The sequence below is a fragment of the Gopherus flavomarginatus genome, chromosome 23 (genome assembly GCF_025201925.1).
Source record: "Gopherus flavomarginatus isolate rGopFla2 chromosome 23, rGopFla2.mat.asm, whole genome shotgun sequence".
NCBI classification, from domain to species: Eukaryota; Metazoa; Chordata; order Testudines; family Testudinidae; genus Gopherus; species Gopherus flavomarginatus.
Genome location: NC_066639.1, coordinates 2,249,752 through 2,257,457, shown reverse-complemented (window position 1 = coordinate 2,257,457; position 7,706 = coordinate 2,249,752). Strand labels below are relative to the sequence as shown.

General features: G+C 51.9%; 1 non-coding gene across 1 annotated transcript; it reads left to right on the top strand.

The window, feature by feature from the left end:
- Positions 1 to 6,912: 6,912 nt before the first annotated feature.
- Positions 6,913 to 6,984, top strand: TRNAA-UGC (transfer RNA alanine (anticodon UGC)). Its single transcript has one exon. It is a non-coding gene; the product is annotated as a tRNA-Ala (tRNA).
- Positions 6,985 to 7,706: the final 722 nt, after the last annotated feature.

Genomic DNA, 7,706 nt, shown 5'->3' with positions numbered 1-7,706 from the left:
TTGGAGAGAGTCTAGGGGAGGGCAACAAAAATGATTATGGGGCAGGGGACTTACGAGGAGAGGCTGAGGGCATGGTCACCCAGAGGGGGGGCAAGTGGGGCAATTTACCCCAGGCCCTGCAGGGATCCCATGAGAACATAGTATTGCAACTTTTTTTTATGGAAGGGGCCCTCAAAATTGTTTTGCCTCAGGCTCTCCGAATCCTCTGGGTGGACCTGCCCACTCCACCTCTTTGACTCATTCTCCTCCCTCTGAGGCCCCACCTGTGCTCTGCCCTCACTCCCATTTGGCCATTTCCCACCCCTGCTCTTCCTCTTTGGCTGACGCCTGCTTGTCCACCTTTTGCTTGCTCTTCTCCTCCCCGAAGGCCTCCTTGTGCCTCTCCACCCCCTACCCCAAGGTTTTCCTGCTTCCCCCACCTCTCTGCCCCTCCCCTGAGACTCGCCCTGTCCACCTCTTTCCTCAGTCATCTCTTGTTACTCCTTGAAACATCAAGGATGGAATAAAAAGCCGAGTTTACTCCAGGGTAAGGAAAGAAAGGAGCCACCAACCCCTTGGCAAATCTCAGTGCCCCAGAGAAAACCTGCCCCCTGCTATTGCAATCCCTGATGTGCTGGGGATATGATGGTAAAGGAACTGTCTGAATGATCAAGGCAGGAAATGGACAGCAATCTACAGGAACGTCATTGACCACAAACACACTCTCCTCATGCTCCAACCAGAAGGGAAATGAGCAGGAATTCTTGCAGTTCAGCCAGGGACACACTTACACAATGGCACAGCAGTGTGTGTGTTGTGGAAGCTGGTCTGAGGGAACATCTGGAACTGATCACTCAATGAGAACAGAACTGGAGTGTAGTGAGAGATACATCTTGAGCAAGTAGTTGTGGCTGAGTGGTTATGGTGATGGGTTAAAAATCCATTGGGGTCCCCCCACCCCGACAGGTTCAAATCCTGTCAACTACAGAGTAAGTTGTGGTCCTTTAGTTTCAACAGAGTTGGGTCTTGTCTTGCTCTCAAGCCATATCTACACTATTAGATAATGTGGCTTTAAAGTGTTTTAATTAAACAGCTGTTGCATGTCCACACTATGCCTCTTGTCTTACCAGAGCACATCCAGGCTAGAATCTTGGATGGCCACAGAGAGCAGTGCACTGTGTGTAGCTGTGCAACTGGCTGCAGGTGCTTTGGGAAGGGTGTGCAATGCCTCACAGGCTGGTACAGCATCACATGATGCAGGTTTCTCTATCCCATTGTTCCATGGGAATCCTACTAGATTGCCAGCTGCTTTTCAACTGCAATGTGTTTGGGTGGGGGGGGGGAAGAGTGAGTGAGTGTGTGTTTGTGTGTGTGGGGAGAAGGGAGTGTGTGTGTTGGGGAAGAGTGAGTGTGTTGGTCACTCGTGTGCCCACACTGTCTCTAAGTTCAGACAGCTGCTGCAAGCAACCAGTCCTGAGGAAGGGGGAGGGGCACAGCCCTCACTGGCTCAGCTCAGCACAGCTCAGCACAGCAGCCTCTGTCACACATGCACGCTGCGGCCTGCTTAGCTCTTGTCAGGTGTGCTGGAACAGGGGGTTAGGGGGTCATGGCCCCACCACTCTTTACCGGCTGTTAGGACAAGTGGTGGAGGGGGGGGGGAAGGGTGGAGTCTTGGGAGGAAGAGGTGTTCTGTGGGTGTGGCCTCAGAGGAAGGGGTGGTGTGAGTGTGGTTCCTTGTGGAAGGGGTGTCATGAGAGCGCCACAGTTCAGACAACGGTGCCCCCGCCCCACTGTAAGGAAGCTCCCACCGCCCCTGCTCTGTGTTCGTAGTGCAGGAGAGAGCAGCATCTATGGCAGTGATTTGTTCCTGGGGGCTCCAGCAGAAGGGCTTGGGAGGTGATTTAAAGGTCCCAGGGCTCCGGCAGGGGGGGCTCAGGAGGCGATTTAAAGGGCCTGGGGCTCCGGCCACTGCAGGGAGCCCTGGGCCCTTTAAATCACCAGACTGGGAAAGCCAGGCCGGGCTGGCACAGCGTACCCGCTCTTGCCAGTACCCCATACCAGAACATGCTGGCTTACTTTCACCTCTGGAAGCTCCTCACATGGCTCAATAACTGGTTAAAAGCTGGGAAACAAAGGGTAGGAATAAATGGTCAGTTTTCAGGATGCAAATTGGTACCTAGTGGTGTCTATACTGGGGCCAGGACTAGTCAACATATTGATAAACGATCTGCTAAACAGAGAGGTGACAAAATTTGCAGATGATCCAAAACTACAGAGGACAGTTAAGTCCAAAGCAGCCTGTGAGGAGCTAAAAAGAGATTTCACAAAACTAGGTGAAAGGGCAACAAAATGGCAGATGAAATTCAATGCTGATAAATGCAAAGTGATGCACATTGGCAAACACAATCTCAACTCTACATATAAACGATGGGATGTCAAATAGCTGTTGCCACTCAAGTGAGAGATCTTGGAGTCACTGTGGATAGTTCTCTGCAAACATCCACTCAGTGTGCAGCGGTCGGTAAAAAGCTGAACAGAATGTTGGGAATCATTAGGAAAGAGATAGAAAATAAGAGAGAAAATCTTATTGCCGCTGTATAAATCCATGGTACGCTCACATCTTGAATGCTGCATGCAGATACGGTCACCCCATCTCCGAAAAGATGTATTGGAATTGGAAAAGGTTCAGAAAAGGGGTATGGAGTGTCTGCCATATGAAGAGAGAATAATAAGCCTGGGACTTTTCAGCTTGGAGAAAAGATGACCAAGGGGAAATATGATAGAGGTCTATAAAATCATGACTGGTGTGGAGAAAGTAAATAAGGAAGTGTTACTTATTCCTTCTCATAACACAATAACTAGGGGTCACCAAGTGAAATTAATAGGCAGCACATTTAAAACAAACAAACAGAAGTATTTTTTCACACTAATGCACAGTCAACGTGTGGAACTCCTTGCCAGAGGATCTTGTGAAGGCCAAGACTATAACAGGGCTCAAAAAAAGAGCTAAATCGATTCATGGAGGACATGCTCTGAGCCAGGATGGGCAGGGAAGATGTCCCTAATCTCTGTTTGCTAGGAGTGGGTGACAGGGGATAGATCACTTGATAATTATCTGTTCTGTTCATTCCCTCTGGGGCACCTGGCTTTGGCCGCTATGGGAAGACAGGACACTGGGCGAGATGGACCCAGTCTGACCCAGTCTGGCTGCTCTTACGTCTTTATGCTCCTTTCATACAGATGCCTGGGATTCTGCCTCACAATGTGTCCCTGAGGTATCAGCCAAAATGCCCAGACAGGCAAACACTCTGGGCTCCTGAAGCCTCTGCCCCCCACCTAGTGCCTATGGCTCATGCCTGACCCTTGCTGCTGCTCCTTGCTGTAGAAGGTGAAAGGAGTGGAGGCAGCACAGGAGCCTTCTGGGGATGCAGATCTGAGGCTTTGGGAGAGACACATTGTCTGAGACATCAGAGCGCTGTAAACAATGCAGCCACCCCCTCAATCAGGGGTCTGTTCCAGCCCTGAGTCTGGGCTACCACGATCCCTCCCACAGAGCAGGGTGCCCACAGATTACAGCCTGAAAATAGGCATGTGACACTAACTCCTGTTCTCCCTGACAGGGCCTCCCCTAGACCAAGGGGCACCCCAGGCAAGATGTGTCTTCGGTGCCCCCCCCATTTTAAAATTTCGAATATCTTATTTTTCATTGCATTTGTAGCTCACTTCATGATTTCGATGCATGACTTTCTCTGTCATATAAGATGCTAAATTTGCAGGCTAGGTTCTGTAAACCTGTATTTATTCATGCCACATATAAGCAAATAAAACAAATTCATATCCTCTAAGGATATAGAAACTTTTTAATTTTGACAGTAACTGAAATGTACTAACACCTAGCAATGGAACTGTCACCAGCACAGGGCTGGCCAGTATTAAGTAGTGTTACAGTAGGAGACAGCGTTAGGATGTTAACCCCAGGCCTTTAGTTGAAAGTTCGCTTCTCTCGCCTTTCCCCCATGAGCTGAAGCGCAGCATTTGAGAGATCCAGAGACTAGTTGATGACATTTCCAAGGACTAAAATAGCAAGCGATGTCCATCTTGCATTTGCCATTGTTGACTGGAGAGATGTTCTATTGAGAATGATGAGTCCTAGTCAGTTGCTTTCTGGAAAGATGTAAAAGCAGCAAAGAATCCTGTGGCACCTTATAGACTAACAGACGTTTTGGAGCATGAGCTTTCTTGGGTGAATACCCACTTCCTCAGAGGCATGTCTGGAAAGATGGTTTTCCCCTTTAGGCTTGGGAGGAGCCTGCGAGCTGTGGGTGAGGTTGTTCCAGTGAGAACCGCTGCTCCTTTCTTGCCGACCTGGGGGTGCCAGTGACAGCTTGTGAGGGGGCAGGTGCTGGCTTGAGTGAATGGGATATAGGAAACCCCAGCCTGCCCCTCCGGGCCAAGTCCACTGCTTGGCTCCTGCTTTGTGACATCCAGATTTAAATCTTTCCAGCATGTGCTGCATCTCATGTATTAAGCCTTCGTGGTGGGCCTGGTCCTTGCCAAAGTAGCTCAGCTGGGAGTGCATTGGATTGAAGATCTAAAGGTTTCTGGTTTGATGCCAGGCGTTAGCACCCCCTTCACCCTGGGCGTGTCATGCTGGGCTTTCTTCTGGGTGTGCAGCTGTGCCCTGAACTCACCAGTGTTCCTAATTTCAGAGGCAACACTACCAGAGGGCGTGTGTGGGGTCATGTGCCGCACCTGGGTTAGCTATCGCCTGCTACATCATGTGGTGCTGTCAGGCCCCCTCCCTGTACAGCAGCTGCTGCAGGGGTGAGTGGAGAGAGGCTGTCTTTGCTGCTTCCTCTCCCTGCACTGTTCACAGCTGGGGGGGCTGTTGATTGCAAGGGGATGGGGCTGAACCTTGACATTGTGCCCCCCCCTTCAGGAGACACCAGTCGTCTGCGCCTGGTTGGAAGCTCCGCAGCTAGAGGAAAAAGTGGTTTTCTGCACCAGAGCTGCCAGCTCTTACTTTCTTTCTCATGACGGGGAGGAAAAACGAATCTCTTTTTCAAAGCCCAGTCCTGCCATTGACCGAGGTCTGACTTTCTAAGTTCCTGCTAGAGTGGGGGATTTAGAGTTAGTGGGGCCCTGTGCGCATAAAGTGCATTCAACAATCCCCCTTCCTCTGAGCTCTGCTATGTCTCCAGTAGCTGCTGTCCCCTGGTAGCAGGGAAGGACGTTTCTACCCATCCAGGAGATCCCAGCCTTGGACGAAAGGCAACTTCAGGCTTCTCCTCTCTCCCTTCTTGGAATCAAGTTCAGTTTTTTACCAGGAGTTAAAGCAGCCTGAAGCTGCAGAGTCTGGATCAAGGTCACAAGTTCCCAGTGTCTCCGTGGAAGGGAATTTGTTAAATCCCAGATGAGTGGAGTTAAATCAGTTCTCAACCTGAGTCCTTAGGTCTAAATCCTGAGGATATTGTCCCATCATGGGGCCATTTCCCACCTCTCTTTCATACAGAAGCACAATTTTCTTTGCACAGACACAGGAACAGCAAGATCTTTCTCTGTCCCTTGTGCAAAGCAGGTGGCCAAATTCCATGGAAACAATGGCCAAGCAGGTGGGCCCTGGGCACATCCAGCCCTGGCCATGAGATGTTCCCTCCCCTCTTTCTTTATGCTGCTGTTGTCATTTCATGGAATGTGTGGGATGGGGAAAAGCTGAGTTCACTCCAGCTGAAGGGAAAAAGACCCCTGAAAATCTCAGGCCCTCAGGGAAAACCCAACCCCTGCTACCAGGGTCACTGAGGTGCTGGGGATTTGAGTAGGAAAGGGACTGTCTGAATTATCAAAGTGGGGAATGAATAACAAACTACAAGATCCACCTCATTAACCACCGACACAGACTAATCCTGCTGCAGATAGAGAGGAAACTGGGAGCGATTCTTTGCTGTGCAGCCATGGAAACACTGACCCAATTGCACTGCAGTGAATGTGCTGGGGAAAGCTGGATTTTACAGGCAGGTGGAAATAGTGGACCCTAGAAACACCTGGAGTCCCCCACACTGCGTCTGCCACCAGGGTTGGGTGTTGAGCTGCTCACAGAGTCCCCCACCACCATTACTTTCTAGCAGGGGATTGCAGCACCACCCACCCACCCAGAGGTGAAAGTAAGCCGGTCCAGTCTGCTATGGCATACCAGCAAGAGCCAGTACGCCATGTTGGACCGCACCGGCGTCCATGGCAGGGATTGAAAGGGCTCTGGACTGCCCATGGCCAGGGCTCTGGCGGCCGGGCTGGGGCCGGGCTTGAAAGGGCTCAGAGCTCCCCGCGGCTGCGGGCAGCCCAGAGCCCTTTAAATCCCAGCTGCAGCTGAGATTTAAAGGGCTCAGAGCTCCCAGCCCCTGCAGGCAGCCCAGAGTCCTTTGAATCCCGGCCACGGCTCTGGTGACCGGGCTGGGGCCGGGATTTAAAGGTCTCGTTGCTCCCCTCAGTGGCAGGAGCTCTGGGCCCTTTAAATCCCTGCCCCAGCCCTGCAAAGCTTGGGGTTCTCCTGGTGGCCGGAGGCCCAGGCCCTTTAATTTGCCCCATGAGCCCCAGGGGGCTCCCAGCGACCTCTTCAGCTAGGAGCCCCTGGTTGATTTAAAGGCTCTGGGTCTCCCAGCCACAGCTGGTGCCCCAGGGCCTTTAACTCTTGAGAGGCCACGCCTCTTCTGGATGATGCCACGCCCCCTCAGGACTCCCACAGTACCAGTAAGTCCTGTAAGTTACTTTCACCCCTGCACCCAGCCAATGCAGTATGAGGGCTGAGTCTTGTATCGCTGCACCCTGGGTCCAGGGCATGCACTCTCTCTTGCCTCCTCTGCTGTGTAGAATCTTGCCCTGCTGCAAAGTGTTCCCCATGAGCAGGTTTGACCCTCAGAGCAGGGACCCACCCAAGGTGGAGGTGTAGCTCAGTGATAAAGCACATGCTTTGCATGTATGAGGTCCTGGGTTCAATCCTCAGTATCTCCAGGCTCTTTTTTTTCACCCTGCTGCTTTGCTCATGCCCAGAGGGGATGTGGTCCACCAGGCTCCATGCTTGAGCTTCAGTCCTGCTCACTGAGGGGCAAGGGAAAATTGCATGGAAGGTCCTGGGGGAGTTTCTGCTCCTAAGTCACCTCACTATGTTTAAGATTCTCACCTGCTGTGCTGCTTGGGACAATGGTAGATGAGAAGGGCGAATCCTCCAGCACTGGAGGGAAAGGTCCCATCTGCACAGCCCGAGAGGCAAGGAAACAGAGGGGCCGTCAGTGCTCAGAGAGGAGAGAGGTCAGTGATTTACCCCGACCAGGGGACACTGCCTTTTTGAGGCGGGTGCAGCTGGCTTGAGATGGTGCTGACAATGGATAGAAAAAGGCTGGAGTCAGTGACAGATGGGACCACAGAAGGGGAAGGGGAATGGCAGCCCCACAGAAGGTCCTGGGTGCTCAGATGCCCCAGTTATGCCCGGCCTGTCCTAGAGAGAGAAAAGACCCAGAGGGACCCAGCCCCCCTACAGTGATCCCATGGACAAGACTGGTGGGAGTGAGGTGAAGGCTCCCTCTGGGCAAAGGGAGCTGAAATCCCATCAGTGTCTGGAATTTAAGGCAATGACAGCTTCAAACCCTGCACGGGTGTGGCTGAGGTGCATCAGCAGAAGGTTGGCTGGACAGAGCTGGCAGGTTTGTATAATTTTTGTGGTGTCTAGAAGGGAC